Source organism: Xiphophorus maculatus, chromosome 4 (genome assembly GCF_002775205.1).
Source record: "Xiphophorus maculatus strain JP 163 A chromosome 4, X_maculatus-5.0-male, whole genome shotgun sequence".
Classification (NCBI taxonomy): domain Eukaryota; kingdom Metazoa; phylum Chordata; class Actinopteri; order Cyprinodontiformes; family Poeciliidae; genus Xiphophorus; species Xiphophorus maculatus.
Window position 1 is genome coordinate 16,821,944 of NC_036446.1, and position 16,270 is coordinate 16,838,213.

Genomic DNA, 16,270 nt, shown 5'->3' on the forward strand with positions numbered 1-16,270 from the left:
GTTCAGCTACTCGCCATGAAACACGAAACTCTTATATTTCCTATATAAAAACACATAGAGGGACCAAACGTTCAGTCATTGATCGTCATCGGGTGTCCTAAAATACCCTGTGGTGAAATTATTTTTTTAAGTAGGCCACGCCCCCTGAGAACAGGAAGTGTCATGTTTTACTGTGAACGGTCGCTATCTTAGCCCTTTGACCTAATCAACATGAAACTGTGTCCAGAGACAGAAGACATGTTGGTGTGTTGTGGATTCCAACCCCGACCGGCTGCGATGAAGCAGGTGGGCGTGGCGGCGTTGCGAACGCCATCGAATTTCGTTTGGCTCTGAATTCCACAGTTTCGGGGAGAGCTGCTCCAAACTCACTAGGATGGATCCTTATACACCCGCCAACAGGAATCCATAGCGAAATTTGGTGGGCGTGGCCTAATTTCTCTACATCTCCCCCTAGAATATTTTAAAAAATCAGCCCCAAGCCATGCTTTATCCTAGAATTACGAAACTTGGTACACATGTGTATCTTGTCAGGACGTACAAAAAAGTCTCTTGGAGCCATGCTCTAAACCCAACAGGAAGTCGGCCATTTTGGATTGAAGGTCCATTTTGGACCTCGAGTTTGACGTTTACAGCCTTTGCATTTGATCGAACTCCTCCTAGGGTTTTCGATTGATCGGCTTCAAACTCGGTCAGTCTGATCATAAGGCATGTCCAATTCAAAGTTATCAATATGGTGACATTTGAACAGGTGGAAGGGGGGTTAGCAAGGCTCAAAGTTCCCCTGTGATCGACTGTGTAATACAAAGGGCTTTGTCATGTGTAGGGCAATGCTGCCCTCTGGTGTCGAATTACTGAAATAATGAAACTATTTCAGTAATTTCAGTAATTCGACACCAGAGGGCAGCATTGCCCTACGGAATGACAGTTCAATGTTGAATTAAATAGGAAAAAATTAAATAATTTGTAATTCTAACACAAAAACTCACAGAGACACCAAAGTTTGAGTTATTGATCATCCTCGGGTGTAAAATAATATCCAATGGTCAAATGATGACATCACTTAGGCCACGCCCCCTGACAACAGGAAGTCTCATATTTTGCTGGGAACGGTTGATAGCTTCTGCACCAAACTTGACATGAGTGATCCTCGTGGGATGCCCGTCGATCCTACGTCATCATATTATGACGTCATCTAAGCCCCGCCCCCTCAGAACAGGAAGTGTCTTTTTTTTTCCTTGGAAAGCTCCGTTTATGGCTCTGTTGACCTAATCAAGATGATTCGGATGATGAGCTCTGTCAATGCTCGCTTCTGGCTGAACCGGGTGGGCGTGGCCAAACGGCGAATATCAGTCCCTCGCCATATTCATACGTTTGGCTCTAATTCACACATAGATCATCCGATGGGCGCCAAACTGGATATGTATGACCTTTGTTCACCTCTAAAGAGCCCAACGAGTTTGAAATGTAATTTGGCTCCACTGCGCCCCCTAAGTTAATACATCGGCTGTGTCTCCTCGACGCATCGACCGATCTGCGCCAGATATTTCGACAGTCGTCGGGCAGCGCCGCCGAACGCATTCACGCGTATCGCCCGGTGGAGGGGCGGGGAAAATGCGCGACAGCTTCTGCGGCGGCTGGCGGGCGGCGGTGCTGGAAACTGCGGCGGAGCTTCTGCGGTGGGGAGCGGGCTGCGGCTCTGGAAATCGTGCGAGAGCTTCTGCGGTGGCCGGAACCCCCGCGGTGGCCAATAGGCCGGAGCGGCGCTTGCTGCGAGGGCCGCCCGAGGCTGCTTGCAGCTTTAATTATTATTACGATTCTGCCCCCCTCTTCGTGTGCCTTTTTGGGGGCTTTATCATATTCAAAAACTCACCAAACTTGGCGGTCGCGACTAGAAAATTTAAAAATTTTGAATTTTAACGTTGTCGCAAAAATCGCAAAAAAAATTGCTGAACGGCGGCAACTAGCAATTTTATGTTGACACAATGGTATGAACGTACTTCATCGTAGAGACATGAAATTTGGTACACTTGTAGAGCTCACCAAAAGACTCAGAACTTACATTTAATGTTATAAGCCAACTATCACAGAAAGTCGGCCATTTTGTATTGAACGTCCATTTTTTACCTCGAGTTTGACGTTTACAGCCTTCGTATTTGATCGAACTCCTCCTAGGGATTTCGATTGATCGACTTCAAACTCGGTCAGTCTGATCATAAGGCATGTTTGATTTAAAGTTATCAAATTGGTGAGTTTTGGAGCATGCTGAAGGGGGGTTAGCAGGGGTCAAAGTTCACCTACTCGCCATGAAACACGAAACTCTTATATTTCCTATATAAAAACACATAGAGGGACCAAACTTTCACTGATTGATCGTCATCGGGTGTCCTAAAATACCCTGTGGTGAAATGATGACATCACTTAGGCCACGCCCCCTGAGAACAGGAAGTGTCATGTTTTACTGTGAACGGTCGCTATCTTAGCCCTTTGACCTCATCAACATGAAACTGTGTCCAGAGACAGAAGACATGTTGGTGTGTTGAGCATTCCAACCCCGACCGGCTTTGACATAGCAGGTGGGCGTGGCGGCGTGGCGAAGTGACCTGTAACGCTGTTGCCATACGTTTGGCTCTGAATTCCACAATTTCGGGCCCAGCTGCTCCAAACTCACTAGGATGGATCCTTATCCACCCCCCGACAGGAATTCATAACAAAATTTGGTGGGCGTGGCCTAATTTATCTATAGCGCCCCCTAGAGTATTTTAAATGAACAGCCCCATGCCATGCTTTAACCTAGAATTACGAAACTTGGTACATATGTGTATCTTGTCAGGACGTACAAAAAAGTCTATTAGAGCCATGGTCGAAACCCAACAGGAAGTCGGCCATTTTCTATTGAAGGTCCATTTTGGACCTCGAGTTTGACGTTTACAGCCTTCGTATTTGATCGAACTCCTCCTAGGGATTTCGATTGATCGGCTTCAAACTCGGTCAGTCTGATCATAAGGCATGTCTGATTTAAAGTTATCAAATTGGTGACTGTATGAGCTTGCTGAAGGGGGGTTACCAGGGGTCAAAGTTCACCTACTCGCCATGAAACACCAAACTCTTATATATCCTGCACAGAAACTCACAGAGACACCAAACTTTCAGTGATTGGCCGTCATCGGGTGTCCTAAAATACCCTGTGGTGAAATGATGACATCACTTAGGCCACGCCCCCTGAGAACAGGAAGTGTCATGTTTTACTGTGAACGGTTGCTATCTTAGCCCTTTGACCTAATCAACATGAAACTGTGTCCAGAGACAGAAGACATGTTGGTGTGTTGTGGATCCAAGCCCTGACCGGCTGCGATGAAGCAGCTGGGTGTGGCGGCGTGGCGAAGTGACCTGTAACGCCGATGCCATACGTTTGCTTCTAGATTCCACATGTTTCGACCGAGCTGCACCAAACTTGCCTTGAGTGATGCTGGTGTGATACCTGAAAATTCTATGTCATCAGATTATGACGTCATCTAAGCCCCGCCCCCTCAGAACAGGAAGTGCTATTTTTTTCCTTGGAAACTTTCATCTATGGCTCTCTTGACCTAATCAAGGTGATTCTGTGTTGGATGACAGATAGGAAGTTGGTCTCGCTTGCTTTAAAGTCCCAACAGTTTTCAATGGCGGCAACGCCGTTCGTATACGTTTGCCTCTACATTCCACATATTTTGACCGAGCTGCATCAAACTTGGCCTGAGTGATCCTGGAGGCTTGCCCGTCAATCCTACGTCATCACATTATGACGTCATCTAAGCCCCGCCCCCTCGAAACCGGAAGTGCCGTTTTTTTCCTTGCAAAGCTCTGTTTATGGCTCTCTTGACCTAATCAAGGTGATTCTGTGTTGGATGACAGATAGGAAGTTGATCTCGCTTGCTTTAAAGTGCCAAGAGTTTTCAATGGCGGCAACGCCGTTCGTATACGTTTGCCTCTACATTCCACATATTTTGACCGAGCTGCATCAAACTTGGCCTGAGTGATCCTGGAGGCTTGCCCGTCGATCCTACGTCATCACATTATGACGTCATCTAAGCCCCGCCCCCTCGGAACCGGAAGTGCCGTTTTTTTCCTTGGAAAGCTCTGTTTATGGCTCTCTTGACCTAATCAAGTTGATTCTGTGTTGGATGACAGATAGGAAGTTGGTCTCGCTTGCTTTAAAGTCCCAAGTGTTTTCAATGGCGGCAACGCCGTTCGTATACGTTTGCCTCTACATTCCACATATTTTGACCGAGCTGCATCAAACTTTGCCTGAGTAATCCTGGTGGTATGCCCGTCGATCCTACGTCATCACATTATGACGTCATCTAAGCCCCGCCCCCTCACAACAGGAAGTGCCATTTTTTTCCTTGGAAAGCTCTGTTTATGGCTCTCTTGACCTAATCACGATGATTCGGATGATAAACTCTGTCAATGCTCGCTGCTGGCTGAACCGTGTGGGCGTGGCCAAATGGCGAATATCAGTCCCTCGCCATATGCATACGTTTGGCTCTTATTCAGGCATAGATCATCCGATTGGCTCCAAACTGGATCTGTATGACCTTTGTTCACCTCTAAAGAGCCCAACGGGTTTGAAATGTAATTTGGCTCCACTGCGCCCCCTAAGTTAATACATGGGTTGTATCTCCTCGACGCATCGACCGATCTGCGCCACATTTTTTGACAGTCGTCGGGGAGCGCTGCCGAACGCATTCACGCGTGTCGCCTGGTGGACGGGCGGGGAAAATGCGCGACAGCTTCTGCGGTGGCTAGCGGGCGGCGGTGCTGAAAACTGCGGCGGAGCTTCTGCGGTCGGGAGTTGGCTGCGGCTCTGGAAATCGTGCGAGACCTTCTGCGGTGGCTGGAACCCCCGCGGTGGCCAATAGGCCGGAGCGGCGCTTGCTGCGAGGGCCGCCCGAGGCTGCTTGCAGCTTTAATTATTATTACGATTCTGCCCCCCTAAAGAGGAGCCTTTTTGGGGGCTTTATCATATTCAAAAACTCACCAAACTTGGCGGTGGCGACTAGAAAATTTAAAAATTTTGAATTTTAAGGTTGTCGCAAAAATCGCAAAAAAAATTGCTGAACGGCAGCAACTAGCAATTTTCTGTTGACACAATGGTATGAACGTATTTCATCGTAGAGACATGAAATTTGGTACACTTGTAGAGCTCACCAAAAGACTCAGAACTTACATTTAATGTTATAAGCCAACTATCACAGGAAGTCGGCCATTTTGTATTGAACGTCCATTTTTTACCTCGATTTTGACGTTTACAGCCTTCGTATTTGATCGAACTCCTCCTAGGGATTTCGATTGATCGACTTCAAACTTGGTCAGTCTGATCATAAGGCATGTTTGATTTAAAGTTATCAAATTGGTGAGTTTTGGAGCATGTTGAAGGGGGGTTAGCAGGGGTCAAAGTTCACCTACTCGCCATGAAACACGAAACTCTTATATTTCCTATACAAAAGCACATAGAGGGACCAAACTTTCAGTGATTGATCGACATCAGGTGGCTTACAATACCATATGGTCAAATGATGACATCACTTAGGCCACGCCCCCTGAGAACAGGAAGTGTCATGTTTTACTGTGAACGGTCGCTCTCTTAGCCCTTTGACCTAATCAACATGAAACTGTGTCCAGACACAGAAGACATGTTGGTGTGTTGAGGATTCCAACCCCGACCGGCTTTGAGATAGCAGCTGGGCGTGGCGGCGTGGCGAAGTGACCTGTAACGCCGATGCCATACGTTTGCTTCTAGATTCCACATGTTTCGACCGAGCTGCATCAAACTTGGCCTGAGTGATCCTGGAGGCTTGCCCGTCAATCCTAAGTCATCACATTATGACGTCATCTAAGCCCCGCCCCCTCGGAACCGGAAGTGCCGTTTTTTTCCTTGGAAAGCTCTGTTTATGGCTCTCTTGACCTAATCAAGTTGATTCTGTGTTGGATGACAGATAGGAAGTTGATCTCGCTTGCTTTAAAGTGCCAAGAGTTTTCAATGGCGGCAACGCCGTTCGTATACGTTTGCCTCTACATTCCACATATTTTGACCGAGCCGCATCAAACTTGGCCTGAGTGATCCTGGAGGCTTGCCCGTCAATCCTACGTCATCACATTATGACGTCATCTAAGCCCCGCCCCCTCGGAACAGGAAGTGCCTTTTTTTTCCTTGGATAGCTCTGTTTATGGCTCTCTTGACCTAATCAAGGTGATTCTGTGTTGGATGACAGATAGGAAGTTGGTCTCGCTTGCTTTAAAGTGCCAAGAGTTTTCAATGGCGGCAACGCCGTTCGTATACGTTTGCCTCTACATTCCACATATTTTGACTGAGCTGCATCAAACTTGGCCTGAGTGATCCTGGAGGCTTGCCCGTCAATCCTACGTCATCACATTATGACGTCATCTAAGCCCCGCCCCCTCGGAACCGGAAGTGCCGTTTTTTTCCTTGGAAAGCTCCGTTTATGGCTCTCTTGACCTAATCAAGGTAATTCGGATGATAAACTCTGTCAATGCTCGCTGCTGGCTGAACCGTGTGGGCGTGGCCAAACGGCGAATATCAGTCCCTCGCCATATGCATACGTTTGGCTCTAATTCACGCATGGATCATCCGATTGGCGCCAAACTGGATATGTATGACCTTTGTTCACCTCTAAAGAGCCCAACGGGTTTGAGATGTAATTTGACTCCACTGCGCCCCCTAAGTTAATACATCGGCCGTATCTCCTCGACGCATCGACCGATCTGCGCCAGATTTTTCGACAGCCGTCGGGGAGCGCCGCCGAACGCACTAACACCTGTCGCCCGGTGGACGGGCGGGGAAAATGCGCGACAGCTTCTGCGGCGGCTGGCGGGCGGCGGTGCTGGAAACTGCGGCGGAGCTTCTGCGGTGGGGAGCGGGCTGCGGCTCTGGAAAACGTGCGAGAGTTTCTGCGGTGGCTGGAACCCCCGCGGTGGCCAATAGGCCGGAGCGGCGCTTGCTGCGAGGGCCGCCCGAGGCTGCTTGCAGCTTTAATTATTATTATTATTGATTTATTTCCTCCAGGTTTCCAGGACTAAATAGGAATCAATGTTTCCGATATTTTTTCTCACGTTGTGACTGAAAACCTTTATAAAAATAAAGCGTTTGAGCTGAAACAGTTGCCATATACAGTATGTGTAGTTTTCACTTGCATGGCGCTCTAGAACACAAGCTTTCATCAGCCAAAGAGTGGCGCATTTCATTCATAAGTGTATTAAATGTACTTTGTCCGGAGTATTTTGAGAAATTTCTGTTTAACATGAAATCTGAATGAAATTGAGATGAAGGCCACCCAGGATCTGATTGTTATGTTTGGAGCGGTATCACTGACCACATTCGTGTCATGGCTCTGCTTCTTGTGGGCACACACAGATCCAAGAGGACGGGATCAACAAGCTATAGCGATCACTTTTCAGAAACCACATACAGTACAAAATCTGCCAGGAGATGTTTCAGTCAGCGTCTGTTTAAACGGAGTGGAGGCACAAAGAATCATCTTTATTTTCAATATCATATGCCAATGTACAGTTTCTATTCATCAGTGAACTATAGAGTACAGTATATGAGCCATATACTGTACATACTGTTGCTTCATTTACAGCTCATTGAGAAAGAGTCGACTTAGACTCTAGTAACCCCTCTTACTCCAGGGCTTTTGACAGAGGCAGATGTTCAGGTTCAGTTAAGCCCTGGTTGGACAGGATCCGTGACATGTTGCTGATAAACAGCTGTGGAATGACTGTTTTACTCCCATTGTCAAAGAAAATACAGATTTGTATTCCCATGTAAATCCCCAAACAGCTTTGATGAAAAAAATTGAAAATTTTTCCAGTCTTAGGTTCCTTCTGTCTCAAAATGTGCTTTTCATTACAGAGTGTTATAGTCGAGGCAAAAGCTGCGAAATATTGGACTTTTGTTTACGTAATCTTTTGTTTACATATTTGAATATTGTCTTGTCTTAGCTTATACTGTTTCAACTGTATTAAATGGAGTCTTTCAGTGTCTTTTGAATTGTTTCTGAATACACACATTGTCAAACAAGGCTTGTGTCCATATTTGGAAAGTTGCTGAACAACACAACTGTCCAAATGCCACTTAAAACTTTAAAAGATTTAGTCATTATTCTTGACCTTATGAATCAGCATGCATTCATGTATGAAACACCCAGACACCACATGAAACTAAGTAAGCTGGTCTGGTCATTGAAGTTTCCAATAAATTGATTTAATCATCAAATCTGATCTTTTAGCTGTGTCTACCTACTTTGAAAAAGTTTCTTCTCGACTCTTGTGACTAAAAAAATTTGTAATGGCAAGACTGATGAAATCCCTGTTTGTTCATAATGCAGGAATAATACTTTGACACTGGAATGTTTTGTTCAAAGTATATACTTTTTACTACCACTGAAATTAAGGAACATTTTTCTGAAATAATTCAGGATTAGTTGATGAGCTGCACAGTAGAGAAATTGTTGATAGCGTTGACTTGCACTAAGAAGGGGTTAAGCATGGAAAGACCCCTTCGTACAGTTTTTGGTTCTGGAATGATCTAGAGTGGAAAATCACCCAACATTGAATAAACGGACCATGTAAACCAGCCACTCCCTTATGACTGCAGAATGGGTTTCAAGCCAGAATGGTAGCTTTCATGATTGGATTTCTTCATCCTTCAGCAGGACCTATTGCGGTTCACTGGGAGACGGTGAGATCTGAACCACAGTGAAGTTTTCTGATTTTTCAGCTAAGGCGGTTCTGAGCTGAGGAATTGACCCATTCAAATGTCAAATTTGAAAAAATTTTCTCTTCTCCCAAACTTTATTTTTCAAATTAGCATAAGATATCAGACCTCAAGACAAGGTCAAAAGCTTTTAATAATTTAGACTTTAATGAACATAGGAAATATTTTGATTAACCATTTGCTAATTTTTTTGATAGAAGCATATTGTTGACTTTTAATCTTGACTGACACTATAAAGCCAATTTTAGTTTAAATGGAAATGATATTGTTTTGAGTTTCCAGAAAACATTTATTTCAACCTGAATAGTCTTTGCTAAGATCTTGTGTTGATCTTGGGAGATCTTCCACAGAATTTAGGACTTGAAAATGTTGTGGCGGATCCATTTTTGAAAATACTGATTCATACTCTCTAAATCTTGTAGGACAGTCTGAGATCGACAAATCCTGTTTTTGTCAACTACTGTGTAATTATTCTGCAGACAAACATTTCACAGAGGTACAACAGATAATAAGAATAATCTGTTACCTACTAAAACCTATCCAAACAGAAACCAATGTTTGTTAAGCTAAATCCAGACTTTGATGCCAAAACTTTTCCATGTTTTTATGTTTTTGTTTTTGAATCACAGTTTAAATATGGCTGATTAGTTGGAAATAATTCCTCTACAGCAATTTATGATTGTATTAGATTTAATGGGTCTGAGACTATTAAAAAGATGACTAATGGTCTTCAGGCATATTGATGCTGTTTAGTACAAATTAAAATCCCACGCAAAGAAGACAAGGAAAAAATGAGGATTTATGGTCATTTATTCTTGCTGTGTTTTACAATAACTTCATTTTTCAACACAAACAGTTTTTCTGTGGCTGAAATGGATTTGCATGAAGACTAAATAAATCAAGCCTAAATTCTCCTCTGCTGAGCTTTGATGTAGAGTTTTCCATTGTTATTGTGGAAGAGCCATGTGGTGTTTGTGTGCAGTTTGCAAACGAGATCTACAGCCAAGATCTGGGTCACTTGTAAGACATAAGGAGCAGAATTCAAACAATAAGAAAGTGATGAAAATTAAAAAAGTAAATAAATAAAAATAGAAGAGCACATTCAGGAAAGACAGGTAAGGCAGTCCAAGTGGAGGAATTTCGGATTTTTAAAATAAAATTGATCATAGTCTAGGACAAACAGAGCAAAAATGTTGTTGATATTAACACAACAGAGTTTTGAGCTGCTCGTTAATCAAATAATTGCTTTAAAAATAGATTGAATAAAATGCATAGATTAAAAAAAAAGAAACAAACTTTTCACAATGTTGTTTTTCTGATGAAAACATTTACAGTGCTGTTCACATTTATTTTCATAGTAAGGATTGTTTCTTGACCAAGTTTTGCCATCCGATTTCATCCAGGTAAAGCTTGTGGCACAAAACCAAAGGGTTATGGGATCAACAAAGCCAGCCATCCCAAGATGGAAAAGGAAAGTGAGTGTATCTCATGAAGCAGTTGATTATTGTGTTTTTTATCATCTCCGGCTCCCTTGAACAAAATTTCCATGCCAAAAAGTTGTTGACACAGCAAGCAGTCTTCCCTTCTATTGGAACATCTTTTATGTCCAGTTGAAAAAGGTATGGGCGAAACTCCATTTTCTGCTCTAACATAACCACAAAAAATTACTCCAAGATCAACCAGTCTATGGTAGAAAATTATGCTACTTTTACAAGTGTTATGACTGATGAATGTATTGCTCCTATTAAGCACAAAATGAGAAATCTTCCTTTGGCAGCTAAAAATCTCTGCAAAGCCATTGAACAGATAATCAAATGAGACAGTCATGCTCTGAGTAAGCCAACGCATTCATGGACGTTTTTATGACAATCCCCCAAGAAAGAAATACATCCCCATTGATGTTTTAATGTTTTAATTTTGATTGATAATCTGCATATTGTCGTCAGTCTTAGATCCCCCAGGCCCAGAGTATGTCACGGGCTGGATTCCTCCTTGGGAATTAGTTTTATTCCTGGCTCATGACAAAGAAACCAAACAGGGAAAGCACAAGAGTCTTCTTCAGGGAAATGATGAGTAATCTTTGTTGATGGAGTGTAGTCAGCCAAGTGGCACACAGAAACGCTTTCTGACACTGGAAATATAAACGTGTCATATAGCGGTTGAAGGTATGGTCCCACAAAAAGTTTTTCTTTCTTTCTTGAGATGCACTATGCTTCTTGGAAAAGCCATTTTAAGATCCACATGTTGAATACTTGCAGATTTATTTGATCAAAACCTTATACCATGGTGTAAAACAGTCCTCTTAGTTTAGAAGACATTCTCTTTTCCATGTTCAAATATATTTAAACTTGTGCTAATGTGAAAAAAGTAATGAAAGGCTGCAAGTTCTATGATCTATTGTGATTTTCAGCATTGATCCTCACAGAAGGTCACAATAATTTAGCACATTCCTAACACACAACCAAGTATTTGAAGGATAAGTGCCAGTTTTGAGTATAAAGTTGGCAATTTGGAAAAAGAACTGTTAATTATATGAACATTAGGGTTGCACTAAAACAATTTGATTGTGAAATTAATCATAAATGTAGCTTTGATACTCGTTACATTGTTCTTGTTCTTCTTTCTTTCTCTTCATCCTATCAATCACTCTTCACTGCTCACAACATATTTTAAACCTTTTCTATGCTTAAAATACGTCAATGTTGATTTGGCCGCCAGATATTGGAGGTATTACTCTCTAGTAACATATGTGGCACGGTGTATAATGTAAATCAATACAAATAATTGAAATACAATTATGAGGAGATCAAACTGTCTACTTTAAACTGTCATAAGATTACTGTGGATTGACTGTTTTTTATTGACCACACAGAAATGCTCAACCGTGGGTAGCGATTCTCCAGTCTCTACTTTTTTTTTATACACAATATACAACCAGCTAAACTTTTCCACTGAAAGCTTTGGGATTCCTTAGAGTCAGAAATAGCTCTCTTTCTCAAAGCTGCCTCATTAGCCTAGTATTTGTCTGGTGGTAAGTTCATAAAATGCTGCACTGATACATAAACCGGCTGTCAGAAACAAAGTGTAAAGATGGAGAACCTCGTTATAGATGCTGTAACAAAGGCCTCACTCATAGCCCAGTTTGGGAATCTGTCATCACACGGTGAAGATGACACAAAATCACACGCCAGTAATGGATGGCTGCTTCTTTTGTGCCTTTTCTGTCCTCCATGATGAACAGATGAGTCCAATAAGTAGCACAAGAGTTTGTCGGCACTTTGTTCCAAGTGGAACAGCAAGAGAAGCGGAAAGTTCAGAAGAAGTAAACAGAGCCCGAGTGCCAGTGGTACTGTCTGTTTGAAAAGCTCTACCCTCAGACGGCTTGTGTAATAGCTAAACCAGTACTACAGAAACTCTGGAGCCACTGGAGAACATCTGATGTATTAAGGTTACAAGACAAATGTGTACTTTCTTTTCACAACAACTGTACAGTAAAAAAAAACACCCAACACTAGTTAATGGAGAAGTATGATTTATTACTGCAGAGGTTTCCTTTGCAGAACTTCATTGGAATCTGTCTGCTGTCAATTCTTACTACTTGCATATTTGACAAAGCTGTGCATAAATAGGGAATAGTAGGTTTTCTAACTCATTTCCATTTCTTGTGTTGGAATTTTCCTCTGAAGAATACTTGATGAAGAAAAAAACAGTAACATTAAAATAGGTTTTAGATGGATTTCTAACAGCAATCCCAAAACCGTGATGGACACTGTCAAGGAAAAAAAGAAAAAAAAGAAAATAGCATCATTCGCTCTTAATATTTTTACATTATGATTAAGTAATTCTGATCGACCTGGTTTGACTTTTGTGCATTTTGCCATCTTCTGCCAGATGTTTGTGAGCTCTAGTGACAGTGAATGCATATTTGCAATACAACTCCAGTGTAGTAAACAGATGGGGAAAAAAGAAATACAAAAGCTTACTACTAACTTCTTCTCCTCTTTTTGAGGGTGAAAAGTAAACATTAAGGAGCTCAAGAATTTCTGTTTCCAATGACTATGGAATACTCTCTTCAGATTAACTTGACAATTCTTGTTTCTGAGAAAAAGAGATTCTCCACCCATACCTACTAACCTCAACTTTGTGTGGCAGCCATTTATTATAAAGAACTTAAAACAGTATGCAGTGCAGATGTGAAGCATCAGTCTGACTTGATGAAAGAGAATTAAAACAGCGTTTACCTTTTGGTAAAAGTTTTAGATTTACAGTATATTTCCTGAGAAAAAGTGATGCATTTAGTATTTGGTGTATTTATTTCTCTACTGCTGAAAGGTTTTGACTAGGTGGCTAAGAAGGAGTGCATACTTTGGAAATATTTCTACTTGACTCATGTCATGTCTGCGATTATATGAAAACATTTAACTCTCCTTTTAGTCTTCAATCGTTGAGTGATGGTGTAATTTCTCTTCAGTTTTTTAAACCATAACTTACCATTTTCCTTTAGAGTTTCCTTGTTTAACATAGTTCATTAAGGGGCTGTAACTGCAGGCAAGTGCCATTATTTTTCTTCTCTTCGTGACAGATAAGTCATTAACAAGTGTTAACGATTAATTGTTAACACTTGTTAACAGTTAATCGTCTCTGTTCTTTTGTAATCTTTAGATGATTCTCTAATTATGTCACGGTTTATTATTGTTGGAGTCTATGGTTAAAATGGTGTTGCCGCCTGAGTTGTAAGATTGCAAGATTCGCGGTTTCTGCACAACTGGGCAATTTTGATTTAGATTTTGCAGGTTTTGGGCGTGGTTGAATTGGATTTAGAGTTCCTCTTCCTCTTCTCTTTCTTTTATGGGGTTTGGCAAACAACTTTTAGGTGCATTACCGCCACCTTCCAGATTAGAGTATGGATCAGATGCGTTTCAATTTTGAGTTAACCTTTTGGAACCATTTTCAACCAATCAATGCCCGCTGATCTGTATATCCACTGATTGGCTATTGTCACCTGCAGGGCGTTGACAACGAAGAACTTGTGGACGCCGGAATTTTGCTAGTTTTAGTAGCAACTTAGTGAAAGTGCTGTGATAGACCTAGACTTAAAATACTGAAGTGGGCAAAAATATGAGACTGCTTTCGGAATTTAGCACTTGGTGCTATCAAACTGCGCAACCTTTCTGCAACTAAAGGTTGCACAGTTTTGAAAGAGCTTCTTTCGTAGTTACTCTGTTCAAAGATGGCCCCAGAAACCGCGTTGACCTGCCGCTCCTTTCAAGTTTGATCGATATGCGTTCAGGATCAACACGGAATAGATGGACTTCAGCAACTTTCCGTCCTCCTTGACAGTTTATTGGAGAAATTTGACTCAACCATGCACTGATCTCTGATCATAAGGGGGTGTTTTAGTTCAGGAGAAGACTAAGGTTGTGCATTCCAGCCTACAGTCTACTCTGCATCAAGGTAAGCACCAAAATTCAAACGTTGTAGTTATGTAGAAGTAGCTCTTCATATGTGTGTGTGCTCACTGATTGTGAAAAATAGAGTATGTGGTTGTTATGGAGCCTATCTGAAAATATGTTTGGGGAGGCCGGGTGACGTATCTCCTTTACTGGCTCTGATCTTCCTGTGGATGCTGTTTTTTTTTTTTTTTAAAGGTGATGTTAAATTTCTTGGAAATATAGTCATGTTGTGCTTCATGCTCCATATAGCACTATTGAACGGCTTTTTGCGTGTTGTGGCGGGTTTTAAATGATTTCTGGGATGGAAATGATGATCTGGCATTACTACTTGCTGTATTCAGTTATTATTGCTATTAAAGTTTTATATTTTGGATTCATTTTCTCATGGTTGTTTCGGGTTTGTTTGGAAGCTCAGTTTGTGTTAATTAATCTTCCTTGCTAAGTTTTCATTCTGCCACAAGTCTTCCACATCTCCTCTGATTACTTCATCTGGTTCATTTGTCATTTTCCACCCCTGTCTCAGTATTTAAGCGCTTGGTTGTCATTGTTTCTTGCTGGATTCTTCCATTACACTGCCTTTGCTCTCCATGACCTACTTGTCCTGTGATTTTCCTGAACCTCAAAGTTCTCCATATTGTTCATTATCAAAGAACTCTTTATTTTTGTATGCCACTGTTGGTTTCTGCATTTTGGTCCCTCACTAACTACTTCATGGCCGACCATTTCTATTCCTGTGTTGCCAATTGGAATTTCTAATACCCCAAGACTGCCTTTCCCATGCTTTTAATGTCATCTGCTCTCATGCTGGCACTGACTCCTCCTGCCAAGACAAATGTCAGACTGAGCATCATAGCCCAAGTTCAAGCTGGTGATGGTGAATTTGTTGTAGAAGAGTCTGGAAACTCCCTCTGAGCTTCTTCTCACACAGTGGGACTGAATGGGGTCTGGGAAAGGTTTGCTTCCCAGATAAGTTGAGTGTTGGTGCCTTCTTCCCTTTAAATGTTTTGGTATGTTTTGCAAAGAAAAGACACATACTTTTAGCTAGATTTATTTCTTCATTAAACAGTCTATTCATTTGAACACAAGACCATACTTTGTCAGTCATTGTTAAACACCTAATATTTCTATTTTTGGCTCTTCCAGACATTGATTTTATGTAGGCAAATTACATCTAGACAGCTGTGATAAATGTATATTTGCTTTTTGTATGTAATTGTGCAAAAATGTTTTCACTCTATAGGAATGTTTCTCTTTGTGTATCTGGACTTTATTTAACATGGCCTGTTTCTTGTCAAGACGGTCCATTAATTTGTTATCATAGCATAAAACGCAAACCAGAAATATAGTTTACCGACAATAATAGTAAAGAGTTAAAGGATAGTTGTTTGTAATAAAACCTATATTTAAAGCTACGTTTAGTCTCCCCTCAAAAAGGGGAATGGCAAAACCAAACTAAAAACAAAAAAACCTGTCTCTCCACAAACCATAATTCATATTTTGGGAGTGGTGGTTGCAGCTTGACGTCTTAGCAAACTGTCTCAGTGACTCAGTGTGGTGTTTTCCTGTTGTAGGGAGTAACAGGAGATAAAACTGCTGACCAACAGACTATCCTAACAGGCCTGCTGATGCAATACATCTTCAAGTTGACCTGAAAATGCTACTTTAGTTGGGATGCTTTCCTGGAACCAGTGAGCTGTGTTGAGTGAGAGACAAGTCTCTAGGTGCTGTCAGTGTGAGGGTGTTGTGCAGTTTTTCTCAATGGAAAGTTGTGGTATTTTCAGATATTTGTGAGATTTCTCTTTCTTGGAAATAGTTGCTCTACTGCTAAAACACCTTTCCTAAATATTTTCTCATTGGCAAAGAATATAATATATAGTTTATCGAATAAGCTGCAACAAATATGAAAAAGTCAATGCATTTTAAGTCTGAAGCACATTATTTATCAGTATCTGTCTGTTTCTGACAGTCTTTCTGTTGCTCCCAGCTGTTGTATCTTCCAGGAAAAAGAGCGAGAGTTGCTTTGCGATGACAGCCATGGTGC